At 47.3% G+C, this 13927-nt stretch overlaps 1 protein-coding gene across 4 annotated transcripts in view; it reads right to left on the reverse strand.

Annotated features, from left to right (window-relative positions):
* The window catches only part of lins1 (lines homolog 1), a 64659-nt gene extending 51429 nt beyond the window's left edge, over positions 1 to 13230 (reverse strand). For 2 of the 4 annotated variants that reach the window (XM_072468802.1, XM_072468799.1), the window contains exon 1: positions 2159 to 2270. The gene's annotated coding sequence lies outside the window, so the exon portion shown is untranslated. Of the gene's footprint in view, positions 1 to 1236; positions 1608 to 2158; positions 2271 to 13172 lie in introns of those variants that run through there. The other 2 variants (XM_072468801.1, XM_072468800.1) reach the window with 2 other exon arrangements.
* Positions 13231 to 13927: the final 697 nt, after the last annotated feature.

Genomic DNA, 13927 nt, shown 5'->3' on the forward strand with positions numbered 1-13927 from the left:
GATTCACCACCCTCTGGCTGAAGAAATTCCTCCTCATCTGTTTTTAAGGATCGTCCCTTTAGTCTGAGATGGTGTCCTCTGGTTCTAGTTTTTCCCACAAGTGGAAACATTCTCTCCACGTCCACTCTATCCAGGCCTCGCAGCATCTTGTAAGTTTCAATAAGATCCCCACTCATCCTTCTAAACTCCAACAAGTACAGACCCAGAGTCCTCAAACGTTCCTCATACGACCAGTTCTTCATTCCAGGGATAATTCTTGTGAACCTCCTCTGACCCTTTCCAAGGCCAACACATCCTTCCTTAGATATGGGGCCCAAAACTGCTCACAATACTCCAAATGGGGTCTGACCAGAGCCTTATACAGCCTCAGAAGAACATCCCTGGTCTTGTATTCTAGCCCTCTTGACATGAATGTTAACATTGCATTTGCTTTCTTAACTGCCGACTGAACCTGCACATTAACCTTAAGAGAATCGTGAACAAGAACTCGCAAGTCCCTTTGTGCTTCAGCTTTCCAAAGCATTTCCCCATTTAGAAAATAGCCTATGCCCAAAGTTCTCCTTCCAAAGTGCATAACCTCACACTTTTCCACATTGTATTTCATTTGCCACTTCATTGCCCACTCTCCTAGCTTCTCCAAGTCCTTCTGCAGCCCCCTTCCTTCCTCAATACTACCTGTCCCTCTACAGATCTTTGTATCATCTGCAAATTTAGCAACAGTGCCTTCAGTACCTTCTTCCAGATCATTAATGTATATTGTAAAAAGTTGTGGTCCCAGCACAGACCCCTGAGGCACACCACTAGGCACCGGCTGCCACCCTGAAAAAGACCCCTTTATCCCCACTCTCTGCCTTCTGCCAGTCAGCCAATCCTCTATCCATGCCGGGATCTTACCCTGAACACCATGAGCTCTTAACTTATTTAACAGTCTCCTATGCGGCACCTTGTCAAAGGCCTTCTGGAAATCTAAATAAATCACTGGTTCTCCTTTGTCTAACTTGCTTGTTACCTCCTCAAAGAACTCTAACAGATTTGTCAGTCACGACTTCCCTTTGACAAAGCCGTGCTCAGTCCTATTTTACCATACACTTCCAAGTACTTCGCAATCTCATCTTTAATAACAGACTCTAAAATCTTACCAATAAAGGAGGCAAATAAAATTTAACACTGCCAAATGTATTGTTCATTCATTGAAACATATACATGATGAGAATTCAATGAATAGAATATAATTACCACAGGGAGATTGAGAAAGGAATCAGACAGTGCCAACAGACTCATGATTTTCAGTGCCTGTATAATGTGGTGAGGTGATAAAAATGGCGGAGCAGATAAAACACAAACGTGAACAATGGAAGTCATAGTCATAGAATTTACAGTGCAGGACATTTGGCCTGCAACGGAGCACCCCTACTTAAGCCCACAGCTACACCCTATCCCCGTAACCTCACCTGTTTTGGATACTAAGGGCAATTTAGCATGGCCAATCCACCTAACCTGCACATCTTTGGACTGTGCGAGGAAACCAGAGGATCCAGAGGAAACCCACGCAGACACATGGAGAAAGTGCAAACTCCAGTGACCCAAGCCGAGAATCAAAACTGGGACCCTGGAGCTGTGAAGAGTGCACTGGAGCTGCCCAGGGGCAATTCTGATCACTCAGTCCGGAGAAACATAGGGTGGCACGGTTAAGCACTGCTACCTCACAGCACTAGTGGATTGTCTTAGTGTCCAAAAGATTAGGTGGGATTACGGGGACAGGGTGGTGGAAGGGGGTACACTTTCGGAGGGTCAGTACAGACTCAATGGGCTGAAAGGCCTCCTTCTGCACTGTACGGATAATTTTTAAAAACAGTGCAGGAAACATCCCAACCGTAAAAGAGCTGACATTGAAGGAAAGATTGAACAAATTTCAGTACATGGAAACAAAATATTAAATAGTTTTAAATTGACTCAGATGGCTGCAAAACATGCATGTGGGGGGTAGATTTTATTCGGGGGTTTTCCTGTCTTGATGCTCATTAATCAACATGAGAATGAAAGGGGTGAGTGAGGGGCGGACCCGGCATAGGGGCCCTCGCCCTCGCCCGGGCCGATCTCCTTCCTCCCTCCCCGGCCCACCCGCCGGCCCCGGGCCCGGGCCTCGACGGTCACCAACCTGAGCAGCCTCAAACGGCCCATCACTCGGCGCAGGCGCACAATTAGGCATCTCTGCACAATCAGACAAGGGCTAGCGGGAGGGGACAAGAAGGGGCGGGACCAGAGTGGAGGGGGTGGAGCCAGGAAGGAAGGGGCGGGGCCAGGAAGGAAGGGGCGGGGCCAGAGTGGAAGGGGCAGGGAGGTGGGGAGTGGGGAAGGATTGGTTTGATGTACAAGATTAAAATCAGGTTTGAGTAGGGAGCCTGTGTGTGGAATTTTTACATTTCTCCCCAGGTGGGGAGGTCACCCTGCCAGCAGAGATGCTGGTTAACAGAAGTGAAATGTGTGAGAAAGCCACTGTGAGGGAGGGGGGTTGGGTTTTGTTGCTAACTTTTGGTTGGGTCTTAATTCGTAATTTGCTCTGTTTGTTTAACCTTTGCTCTAGAGTCGCCAGGTATCTTTATGATACCGCCACGAGGATCAAGTTCAAATAATGATCAATAACTCAACACACCAATTAGTAAGATTCAAATCAATACACATTTATTATACACAGTAAATCACTACTCACGCATAAACTCTACTTTCTAGGCTATTCCTATCCCTAAAAGGCCTATACTTAGCTTCGGACTGGCCCACCAGGTCAGGGGAACAAATGGCCTTTCGTTCAAGTCCTGAGTCTGCAGGATTCAAAAGCTGGTATGGATTGGTAGCTAGGAGCGCCTATCTCGTAGTGAGCGTTGACTTGAGACTTACTTGGTTGGCGGCAGCTGGACAGTTCACTCTCAGGGGGTGCTTTGCGTTGCTGAGTGACCCTGTCAAGAAGAACAATTTGAACTTGGGGGCTTTACTTTATAGTCCCCAGGGGCTCCCTGCCCTTCGGGGCGGGCCCCGTACCTGGTTCCAAGTGATTGGACTGCGTTCCGATCACTTGGATCGATTTCTCCAATACTGGAGTTGTTCCCTGATCGCTGGGCGGTCCCTAAATGTCCGTTGGCCTTCCTTTGTCTTGGCTCCTGCTGGCGCCGACGAGTCTGGCTTGGCTTTATTCACCTTAACTGTTGCAATTGTGCCTTGGAATTGCTCATTACTATGCAGATGGCTGCTGGTTTCAGTGCTATCTGGTTTCTTACAGCTTTCAATACACATGATTTCTGTATTTGCTAGTCTTTGCCTGTGTTGGCTGAATTTCCCTTCAGCCTTTGCGGTTCTCCATTTTAAGTTGGGAAGTGGCCAACCCAGTGGCTACACACCCTCCTTGTGATCCCTAACGCGAAGCGTGAAGGATCACATAACTGCATTGTCTTCATTCCCTGACCCGGCGAGCACTCTTCTATGGCCTCTACACTGACCATAACTATGCAAAAAAAAATTTAACTAACAATTTCTAAGTGGCGCTATGTCAAAACAGGGACATGCATTATAAAAAAATTTTTAACGGTACCTCTAACTGTCCTCAATAAACTACACTCACTAAACATTCAGTCATATTAACTTCCTAAACAATACAAAATAATAGCAGCATTTACATTTTTCCTGGCTTGGCAGTCAAACACAGGGGTGTACAATCTTTCCATTTCTTTATTTACAGAAGAACGCAAACGAATGTCCTTTATTATAGATCGAGGGCTTTGGGGTCCTGGGGATAACTGAACATAGGGGATCTTATTCTGTATACCGGGGTGCGAACGCGGTAGGCTCTCATTCTCCATTTCCTCATGCGGATAGTCTGCACGATGCTGCAGAGTATCGGCAACACTAATAGGGATTCGACTACATAGGAAAGGGAGTATATCACACCATGATCATGTGGTGTTGCCTGTTACCGGGCTCTGGGTTCCATGGGGAAGTGAATCATTAACGGTCGGGGGAGGTTGGGGTCAGGGGGTCCGCGTTCGCGCGCAACCGGGTACAAATTGCAATAACCACCAAATACACGTATGACGTCTTCATTATGTCTTCTTTCCTTTTTGTCTCTTCCTTTCCGTTTTGTCTCTTTTCCTGGAGCTTCTGGGGTTCTATGGATCAAGCATAGTGTCTGTTACTATCTTGGTTAATATCTCGTCTTTTAGTATGTCTGTCCTTCAGTGCCAATTCTCCCTTTACAATTTGTCACCATGTGTGACTCCTTCATTTAAAAATTTTTTTTTGAACCGAATATTCAGGACAGGACACACTTAGAAATACTGAAACAGTGCGAGCCGTCTCGAAGGCTGTGCGTTTTACCATCCAAATATTTGAGGATGTAAATAGGGATGGCAACCTAAGGGTTGCCGGGAAACAAAACAAAACTTTTTGACCCAAGGGTGCCGAAATGAGGTGCGTATGGGCCGCAACGGGTAAGAATTGGATGGCATCCCCGGGTAGGACGGCGACCAATGCTGTATGTGCTCTACCCGAGCGTAGCTGACGAGAGGGGGGGTCCTCAGACAGGGGAGAGACCAATGCCGTTTCTCCACTGCCTGAGCCACCGACAAGAACGGGCAAAAATGTAGTCATCGTGGGGGTTGCCGTATTGGTTTTACCTTCGAACCAGAAGAGCAGTTATGAACGGGGGGTCTGTCAAGTTCTCAGCGGTTTCGGCCGATGAGTGTGCGGGCAAGTTCTCATAGGTTTCGGCAGACAAATAATGTGTGGGGCCGTGGAAAAAATTTCCGATCTTACAAACAACATTTAACACTAACAGTAACAAACAACATTAAACAACATGCTGCAGGTTCCATCAGAAAGGACACCGTTTTCTCCCAAGCGGTTCCTTTTTAAAACATCATCTGGACATCTCAGTTATCAGTTGCGAACAGGGTCGCAAAGGGGTTCTCGCTTTGGGAGTCAGACTCAAAGTCGTCATCTTCTCCCGGATGCCATACTCTGGAATGTATAAGGGCTGATAGGGCTGCATGGTGCGATTTGGGGTTCATCTCGTCGTTCCAGACGAGCCTGCATGAATTATCGCGGTGCCAAAGGTGGTGTCTCGTTGTGTGAGGACGGAATCGTCATCGTAGGGCGGTGGTCTTTGGTGGGGTTTGTTGAGGAATGTGATGAGGAAGGGAGCACTCGAATCGTGGTCAGATTCGCTGGGTGTGGGTCCTGTTGCCTGGGGATAGTAGGGAGGCGTGCTGTGGCTATTGTCTGAGTCACAGTCGCTGTCGCTGCTGCTGCTGTCTGTGGGCGTTCGGGGCGGAGTCTAGAGGTCGGGGGTGGAGTCGAGGGCGAGTCCGTGGACGTGGTGGGTGTATTGGGGGAGGGTAGGAATACGTTGGCTGTGGGCGGAGTGTGGTCTACTGCATCGAGCATGACGTGGTGTGCGTGATTGGACTGTGGGCCATATGCCTTAAGCTGGTTAATATGGAACCACGCAGTCTTTCCATTGGGGTACTTCATTTTATAGACGGAGGGGCTTACTTTGTCAGCAATGGAGTATGGACCCGAATACTTCGGTGACAGGAATGTGCTGGGGTTGTAAATTGAGAGCATGACCTGCTGTCCTACCTCAAACTCAGTCGCATGCACTGTCTTGTCGAAACAGGCCTTGCTCTGTTTCTTCCTTGTGCCTAATCTTACTGCGGCTGCTAGCTGAGCCGTTTTCACATTTTCAACTAACTGTTTGACTGCGTTCTCGTGTGTGAGGGCCATCACTTCGGGGCTGGTCAAGTCCAATCCTAATAACAGTTCTGTGCCTTTCATGGGGCGTCCGGTCATGAGAGTGTGCGGGGTGTAACCTGTGGAAGTTGAGACAGTATTTCTCAGAAACATCAGCGCAAAAGGGAGGACTGAATCCCAAGTGGTGTTGTTTTGTTGGACCATTTTTCTGAGGGTTGATTTTAGGGTCTGATTCATGTGCTCCACGATACCACTTGACTGGGGGTGGTATGCGATGTGGAATTTTTGGGTAATGCCAAATATCGTGAGGACGTTCTTCATGACACGTCCCGTAAAATGGGAACCTTGGTCGGATTCAATGTTACGGGGGAGTCCCCATCTCGTAAAGATATGGTGGGTTAAGATCTTTGTGGTGGTCTTTGCCGTGTTCGTTCTGGATGGGAATGCCTCTACCCATTTCGTAAAAGTGTCTATGACGACTAATACGTATTTGTAACCATTCCTGCAAGGGGGCAATGGTCCTATAAAATTGATCTGGAGGTTAGTCCAGGGGCCGTTAACGGGGTGGGTGTGGCTAAGTTGAGCTTTCTTTGTGTATCTGTCCAGATTGTTCTGGGCACAGATAAGGCAATTCTCAACGTAGTGCGTTACGTCTTCTTTTAAACTTGGCCACCAACAGAGCTGCCTGAGGTGGGCTGTAGTGGGATCAATTCCTTGATGTCCATGACTGTCATGGAACAAACAAATAAGTTGATTCCTGTCCTGTTCAGGAACCACATAAAGGGTGTCTTTTAACACCACACCGTCGTGTGTGGTCAGGGCATTTTTAAATCTATGCTGAAAATTTTCCTTTCAAAATCTCCCTGTGATTGTTATCCTGCTTCTGGGCCTGCACTAAATCCTCGATATTAGTCTGCGAGACCTGAACTGCATTCACTGGTACGCTTTCGGGGGGTGTCCAAAAATATCCGTGCCTGGAACCTGCTTTGGCCAGTGCGTCGGCTTTTACATTTCCAGGTGGGGAGGAACCTTAACAATTCCGAATGTCCTGTTCTGTGCTTTTTCTAAAATGTGGCGGAGCAATGGGGCTGAAGGGAGGGGTTTTCCGTCTGCGGAAACAAATCCTCTTGCTTTCCACAGGGGTAGGAATTCTGTAAGGCTGTTGCAGATATAGAGGCTATGTCTGCTGGGCTGGGGAAGGAATCTGGGTGATCTATAATAAACGCAACGGCTGCTAGTTCTCCCGCCTGCGCGCCTAAGTGACCTGGTAGTTTAGTGAGATTTCTTCTAGGGCGCGTCCCTGCGCGTCCTCGACATATATGCTGCATCCTGTAATGCGCTTCCCTTCTAATACTGTGGAAGAACCATCCACATAAATCCTTAAAGGTTCGCACGTGTCTGTGTGCTGGGGGCTCTGGGGTAAACTACCTATCTTTCTGGGGGGTGTTTTCGCAATAAAGGGGCCTGTGTTGTGGTGTAGTGAGATGATTTCACATTCATGGGAGGTGCCTGGGTACTGAAGGTTATCGGCTAATACACATGATTTCTGTATTTGCTAGTCTTTGCCTGTGTTGACTGAATTTCCCTTCAGCCTTTGCGATTCTCCATTTTAAGTCGGGAAGTGGCCAACCCAGGTGGCTACAGTTTTCTTAGTTTGGGATGGAGGAGGCTTGGGGAGGGGTTGGCGGGAGGGCAATAGGTGTGATGTCTGGGGGTGGGGCGAGGTGTTGGAGTCGGGAAGGGGGGAGGGGTTGGAGTCGGGAAAGTGTGCAAGGGGAGGTTGGGGGAAGTGCGGCTGCTGACAGTGAAGGTCTCTGTGGGGCCATCTTGAGTGGGCCTGGAATCTGGGTGGGCCCTGTTGAATTCACTTATGACTAGGGTATGGCTGATCAGGGTGGGGGGCCTGGAGGCCCTTGACCAGACTGGCACATAGAACGTAAGGGTATTGAATGGGCCAAATAAATTATCTTGAGTGTTCTCCCATTTAAACATCGCCCATCGTGAACACAGCCCGGACCATCACACGAACCTGCCTCCCATCCATTGACACCATCTACACCTCCCACTGCCTGGGGATAGCGGGCAGTATAATCAAGGACCCCTCCCACCCGGCTTACTCACTCTTCCAACTTCTTCCATCGGGCAGGAGATACAAAGTCTGAGAACACGCACGAACAGACTCAAAAACAGCTTCTTCCCCACTGTTACCAGACTCCTAAACGACCTTATGGACGGACCTGATTAATACTATACCCCTGTATGCTTCACCCGATGCCAGTGTCTATGTATTTGCATTGTGTACCTTGTGTAATCCGATTATGTATTTTATTTTATTTTATTTTCATGTACTTAATGATCTGTTGGGCTGCTTGCAGAAAAATACTTTTCACTGTGCCTCGGTACACGCGACAATAAACAAATCCAATCCAATCCAAGAGCTTGAAGGTGGGTGTGGTTTTCTTACAGGAGACGCACCTGAGGATTAGGGATCAAACAAGATTGAGGGAAGGATGGGTGGGCCAAGTGTTCCATTCTAGTTTGGCACGAAAACAAGAGGACATGCGTGCTTATCAATAAGAGGGTGGTCTTTTTGATGGGTAACACAGTGGTGGATCCGGCGGGCAGATAAGGGATGGTGAGCGGGAGGTTGGAGGGAGCTCCTGTGGTTTTTGTGAATATGAACACATTGAATTGGGAAGATATGGAGTTTATCAAGAGGGTGCTGGCAGCGGTCCCAGGTCTGGATTTTTATCGGTTGATTATGGGGGAGGGAATTTAATTGGGGGCTTGATCCCAGACTGGACAGGTTGTGCCTCAAATCCCTTATCGACGAAGGAGCTGCTCAGGTTCATGGAGCAGATGGGCCATGGAGATTTAGACACCCGAGGGAGAAGGAGTTCTCTTCTCACATGTGCATCAGGTTTACTCCCGCATTAACTTTTTCATGAGCCAGTTTTCGAGGAAATGAAACCATTTACCCTCAAGAACAAATTGAGTAGTGGGCAGCTCAGTGGTGGAGTGGTTAGCACTGCTGCCTCATGGCGCCAAGGTCCCAGGTTCAATCCCGGCTCTGGGTCACTGTCCGTGTGGAGTTTGCACATTCTCCCCGCGTTTGCGTGGGTTTCGCCCCCACAACCCAAAAATGTGCAGGGAATTGGATTGGTCACGCTAAATTGCACCTTAATTGGAAAAAATTAATTGGGTACTCTAAATTTATAAACAAAAAGAAAAAAAATCACTACAATGAATTCAGTGAAAATTTCCTCATCACCACACTCTGGTGCCTGTTCAGGCACACTGAGGGAGAACTCAGAATGTCCAATTCACCGTCTTTTGGGACTTGTGGGAGGAAACCCACGCAGACACAAGGAGAATTTGCAGACTCCGCACAGATAGTGACCTAAGATGGGAATCAAACCTGGGAGCCTGGTGCTGTGAAGCTACAGTGCTAATCCTCATCTCCTAACTCAGCCTATCCTGCTCTTAATCATCCCAGGAGCTCTCAGCTTTTTACCATGTCACCCTCTGGAAAGGGATTCCCCCTTTAAATCGCCAGGTTGTGAAAGGTACAGCAGAGCACGATAACGTACCAGCCTCCCCGAACAGGCGCCGGAATGTGGCGACTAGGGCCTTTTCATAGTAACTTCATTGAAGCCTACTCGTGACAATAAGCGATTTTCATTTCATTTTCATGATGTGGAACACCCTCTGTGGATAGTACTGCAGAGACCCACCTGAGCGGTCCAAGTATCAGAAAATCATCTTTGTGATGCCAATGGCCTGCTCGATGCTGGATCATGTTGCTTATCTGGCACATTATATCTCTCCTCTGAGTGACTCAGAGGGCGACGTGCTGGTGTCATGAGCCATCGATTGAGTAGGTGGGTACCTCTTATACCCAAGGAGCCATCACTGTCATCGTGAAGGTCCTGAGAATATGTGAGGCATCTGGGAGAGTATCAGGCTATAAGTGTCATTTCAGCTCCCAGGGTACCTGGCGCAAATGATGATCACACCAATTGAGTGTTGATGCAGTGGAATCTTTTCCTGTTAATGAACATCAGACGTTGTTGGCATGGAGCTCCCTCTCCAAAACGTGTGCAATCAATTGCATCCTGTACTCTCAGGAAGCCTGAGACAGCAGGAAACCCCATCCAGGCCTAGAGCCTGCCCAGACTGCATAGAGCCAATGCACCTCATCATTTCCTCCAGCCTCTGCACTGTCTCTTTCTCTACCACCGGGAAGTCCAAACCATCCAAGAATTTTACCATCTCAGAGACCCTTCCGGGGGCTCCGACCTGTAAAACCGCAGTAAAAGGTCTCAAACACCCCTATAAGTATTTTGATTCTCACTTTGGACAGAAGTGGATCTCGATTGGTCCAGTTCCTGATCTTCGCTGACTCTGGCAATTTGTTAAAAGATTGAATACCATGATGTTTTGTTGTGGTACTGGACTACTTGCGATACTTTCCTGCAAGGGTAGGTGGCTTCCGCATTCACGATGTGTGTCCCAGGTCGATCCCTGAAAGTATATTCATAGACGGACAGAAGTAATGTGCATTATTGAATTCTTGCTGAGGCGATTGGCAGGATAGCCTTGTCCTCTTTGAAGAGACCCAAGAGCGGTTTGTGGTCAGAAAAAATGGTAAATTGATGACCATGTAAGTACTCGGAATATATTTTGACGCCAAAGACTATTGATAGTCCTTCCTTCTCGATTTGTGATTAGCCATTTATGTCCTCTGAGACGGTTCTTAACACATACTATATCGGCCTTTCAGACCCATAATTCGTCTCACTGGACAACACCACACCAACACCATATGGAGAAGCGTTGACGTCAATACCAGTTCTTCAGCTGGGCCGAAGTGTACCAATAGGTTTGAGGTATGCACCAATTTCTTCATGGTATGAATGACATGGGTAGAAAAAGGGAGGTGGTCCCTTGAATGCAACTGGAATTTAGGGAGTTAGGTAGCAGATTAAAAAGCAGGTCATATAGGGTTGTAATCTCTGGATTACTTCCAATGCCACGTGATACTGTGTCTAGCGATAGGAAGATGGGTCAGGTGAATGCATGCCGAAAGGGATGGTGTAGGAGGGCGGGCTTTAGAATTTTGGATCATTGGGACAGATTCTGGGCTAGATAGAACCTGCACAAACTGGACAATTTGCATCTGAACCAAAACGGGTCCAATTACTTGCTGGGTGGTTTGCTTGTGCTGTTGGGGGGGTTTTAAACTAATTTGGAACACAGTGTAGGTGTACAGTTGGGAGCGAGGTTCAATCAAATATAGAGGAAAACTAGGTCAGTCCAGCAGGTAGAGAAGACACGGGCAGGATACGGCACATGGGAGGATTGGAAGGCTAAATTGTATCTATTTTAATGCAAGGATCCTTTCTGGTAAGGCAGATGAATTTAGAGCATTGATCAGCACGTGGAAATCTGATATTGTTGCAATCACTGAGACATGGTTGAAAGAAGGGCAGGCCTGGCAACTCAACATTCCAGGTATAAAAGTTTCAGATATGATGGGGGTGGGGTGGGTAAGAGAGGAGGGAGCATTGCATTATTGATAAAAGAGACCATCACTGCAATAATGAGGGAAGATGTCTTAGAATGCACTTTGTTATAACCTGCCTACTTACCATTGGCTGGGGACTAATGACTATCCCACAATCCTGTGGGAGTATGAGCTTCCCCAATGAGGGGGGCGGAGAAACCGCTAGTAAACTCCTAGTATAAATAAAGCTGGCCAGTTCAGGAACCAGCAGGAAGGAGTATGTAGCAAGGGAAGTTACTGCTACTGTTATGTATATATGTTATAGTAAATAAATGTTATTACTTTGTATCCTTAAAACTCGTGCTGGATTCTTCGTGGCCCTTACAAAACTCTTCAAATTAGACCATATGGGTGGAGCTTAGAAATAAAAAAGGGATGATCACTCTGCTGGGATTATATTACAGGCTTCCTACAGTCCGAGGGAGATAGAGGAGCAGTATATAGGCAAATCACAGAGAGGTGTGAGAGGAATAGGGTTATAGTAGGAAGGGATTTAAATTTTCCCGATATTACGGGAAAGGATTAAATAGGTGGAACTTTTTAGGTGCATCCAGGAGAGCTTTTTGTGCCAGTACGTAGATAGTCCTACTAGGGATGGGGTCGTGCTAGTCCTAATTCTAGGAAATGGGTGAGCATTTTGAAGATATGACCATAATTCTGTAAGTTTCAAAGTTACTATGGAAAGGGATAGGTAGAGTCCTTAAATCAAGTGCCTGAATTCAATATCATTAGACAGGATCTGGAAAACGTAGACTGGGAGCAACTACTTGCAGATAAATCTCATTCTTTTAAAAGTGAAATTGTGAGAGTTCAGGGCCAATGTGTTCCTCTGAGAGTGAAAGGCAAGGGTGGCAAGTCCAGGGAACCCTGGATGTCAAAGGATATCAAGGGTTTAATAAAGGGAAAAAAAGGAAGCATATTATAGGTATAGAGCACTAAAAGCAAGGGAGGCCCTTTAGGGTTATAGAGAATGTAGGGGATTACTTAAAAAATAAATTAAGTGGGCAAAATAGGTGCCGCGAAATATTATTTGCAGATAGGATTAACAAAAACCCGAAGAATTAAGGACAACCCGAAGACATTTTATAAGTATATTAAGAACAATAGGATGACCAAGGAAAGAGTGGGGCTTATTACAAACCAAAGGGGCAATCTGTGCGTGGAGTCAGAGGATATGGGCGACGCTTTAAATAAATATTTTTCATCTGTATTCACTAAGGAGAAAGACATGGGGTGAGATTCTCCATTTGGGAGATTACGGGCGGGATTCACCGTTCCCCGACGCCGATTTCGGAATCGCCGATCAGCCAGAGAATCCTTTCTGATGCCGAAATCGGGGGCGGCGCCTATTTGATGCAGGTTTTGCATCTTTAGCCCGTTCCGAAATGGCGTCATCGTATCGCGCGCCGCACGCCGTTGGAACGGCATTATCGCGTCACCTGCAGGCCCTCCCCCGATGCTCCGCCCCCGATGGACCAGGTTCCCGACCGTGTGGTTGACGTGTGGTCTCAGCGGTCGGGAGCCCGGCGTGGTGGCTGCGGACTGTGTCCAGTGCCGCCACAGTTGGGCAAGAGCCGTGCTGCTGGCCAGGGGAACTTCCACGAGGACTGAAGGAACTGGTGGGCGGTGGCCAGGGGGGCACTATCTGGCAGGTTGGGTCCGCACACGGCTGGCCCCATGTTTTACGGCGCTACCGTTGCAGGCCATTCTCTAGGCGTTTATAACGTGGGAGCTGGGAGTTTTACTCGGTGCGGCTAGCCCCACCACCAGTCGCAGGATCGGTGCGGATTTTGTTGTCGTAAAACGCCACAGTTCCTCCTGTTATGGATCAGGGCTTAGAAACTCCAAAGTGTACTATGAAACCCACCTGACGTTTAACTTTTATGTTGACTTTGGCTAGGATGAGCACAAGAGTCTTCACTTCAGGCGTATATTCATCAGACTTCCTGGGCACTTTTATCAAAACAAAGTTTATTATGAGAATATAGTTAACAGATATAAAACACTTTTCAAGAATTTGATATCAATTACAAACATGAAAAAACATATAACAGCTACAGTAATCTATGCATATAATAACTCTTAATGAATCCCCCTTAGAAGCTGTTCCAATTCAATACAAAATCCAATAAACCAAAACCCCTTTCAAAGGTGTGGCCCAGTACACTGCAATCTCACTTGAATGGGATTGGTCCTTTCCCTGAGACCCAGCCTCCAACCAGCAGATTGAAAACTCCTTCCGGAAAGTAACTCCATCTTTAAAGTTACCAAGGCAGTTTGCCACACCCAATGTGCTTATTCACTGGAACAGCTTTAAAAATAAAAACAAGGAAAACAGGGAAACATTGCTTCTCTTTTGCAGTCCAAACCAACACACTGAAACTGATACCGAAACACTGAACCCACTCTCACCTGACAGCCACAGCCCATCTCCACCCAAATGGCATCACTGAAGCCATGCTACAAGCCATGTGGTAAGACCAAACCTGTCTTAAAGTGACACTCACATGACACTCCGCACTTAATCTCAAAAACAGTGAATCCAGCCCCATGTTCTCCCTCGGGAGCACAAATCAAGAAGCAATTCCGTATACCTTGCAATGCAAATGTATGGACGGTAAG

Source organism: Scyliorhinus torazame, chromosome 12 (genome assembly GCF_047496885.1).
Source record: "Scyliorhinus torazame isolate Kashiwa2021f chromosome 12, sScyTor2.1, whole genome shotgun sequence".
NCBI classification, from domain to species: Eukaryota; Metazoa; Chordata; class Chondrichthyes; order Carcharhiniformes; family Scyliorhinidae; genus Scyliorhinus; species Scyliorhinus torazame.